The sequence below is a fragment of the Echinops telfairi genome, unplaced genomic scaffold (genome assembly GCF_000313985.2).
Source record: "Echinops telfairi isolate 266 unplaced genomic scaffold, ASM31398v2 ScPeMD7_30;HRSCAF=105, whole genome shotgun sequence".
Taxonomy (NCBI): Eukaryota; Metazoa; Chordata; class Mammalia; order Afrosoricida; family Tenrecidae; genus Echinops; species Echinops telfairi.
The window spans coordinates 4,336,162-4,337,875 of NW_022103927.1; the positions used below are offsets into that span (position 1 = coordinate 4,336,162).

General features: G+C 53.4%; 1 protein-coding gene across 1 annotated transcript in view; it reads left to right on the forward strand.

Annotated features, from left to right (window-relative positions):
• Window positions 1-1,714, forward strand: part of CACNA1A (calcium voltage-gated channel subunit alpha1 A) — a gene marked incomplete at its 3' end in the record, with an annotated part of 251,525 nt that overhangs the window by 243,103 nt on the left and 6,708 nt on the right. The window lies entirely within an intron of this gene.

Consider the following 1,714-nt stretch of genomic DNA (forward strand, 5'->3'; position numbering starts at 1 on the left):
TGTATTGTGATAAATTGTATGAGCCCCAATAAATTGATTAATTAAAAAAAAAAAAAAAGTAGGTCCTCACACCTGGCTTTGGCAGAGGCGCTGGGTGGGTGTGAGCAGCCCACCTTTGGGACAACCCTTCATGCCTCCGGGCCCGTTCATAAACCAGCTGTTGCTACTGAGGGCTCCCGAGACCAACCTTGGGTTCAGTGGTTCTCTAGAACAGGTCCCGGGAGTCCAAAAGACTTCTACACTCAGAAGAGTTCCGACCAAACTCAGCTATGGGAAAAGGTGTGTGGCATGGAGTTCAGGAGAGACAGGTGTCAGCTTCTGTGATTCCCCCGGCCCCAGGGTATTGCCAACTGAGGAAGCTCAGCCAAGCCCTGAGGCCCAGGCCAGTTTCACAGCCCTGTCCGACACCCACATGGTCGTGGTCGGCCTTTGTTACTCTGTCTGCAGCCCCTTCAAAGGGCAAATGGATACCCCGTGGCGCAAACACTATGAGACCATCTGATGTGACTCTAGACCTCAATAAGCAAACGAGACCGGTCAGGCAGGCGCTTCTGAGGGCTTAGAGGTGATCTCCCGGTCAAAGACCAGACCTTTCTTCAAGACATGGGGGCTCTGGGTGACCCAGGCCAGCAGGGTTGAGTGGAGAGGAAGGAAGGAGAGGGATTGAAGAGCAGAAGGGGCCGCGGGGAGGACATGGGCTTTTGCGTCCAGGGAAGTGTGAGCCATTAGAGGGTCTGAGCAAGGGAGGGACGTGGCTGACGGGCTCGGAGATGAGGAACAGAGTGGAGATGGTGGGAAGAGGTGTCTGCGCCAGTCCACCGCTTCCCTGCATGTGAACAAGAGTCCCTTCCTAAGTGTTTGTCCCCTGAAGACACACAGGGAGACCAGGGAAGGGGCTGTGCTTCCAAGTACACCCGACACATGCCCATGCTGTGACCCACATCTGCTGGAAGGAAGGTTCAGGCAGGGGGGCCCACAGGCAACCAGGAGAGGGTGAGGGTAGAGAGGACAGAGGTGATGTAGGTGCTAGGAGCCACCTGGACAGGCACCGGGGAAAGCCATGACAGCTACTGACAGACTTCAGTGATACCAAGCAGGCCCCAGTGCCCTAGATATGCACACACACACACCTTAGTCACTCAGGTAGGGGGCTGGCCCGGCAGGGACACTACAGGCAGACAGGCTATGGTAAGTGTCCCCTCCACTGGTGGGAGTGATTCTGAAACACATGGGGCCCGGCTGGTACCTCTGTTGGCATGGAGCCTGCCGTGCCCCCATGACAAATGGGCCTGAGGTCCTCGGGCAGCGGTTCTCAACCTGTGGGTCACAACCCCTTTGGGAGTCAAACGACCCTTTCACAGGGGTCGCCTAAGACCATCAGAAAAGATTTCACGATATATAACTACCTATTATTCTGTGATTCATCACCATGCTTTCATTATGTTTAATTATGTTCCATTTGTAGCCATGAAAATACATCCTGCATATCAGATTTGCATTACAACTCAGAACGGTGCAAATCACAGCTATTTAGTGGCAATGAAAATAATTTTATGGTTGGGTCACCACAATGTGAGGAACTCTATTAAAGGGTAGCGGCATTAGGAAGGTTGAGAACCACTGAGTGAGGGGATATAGTCCTCGTCATGTGTCCCTGAGTGTTAGTTCCCCACACTCATCACGTGCCCCTCATGAGCTGGTGAGGGGTTAGACC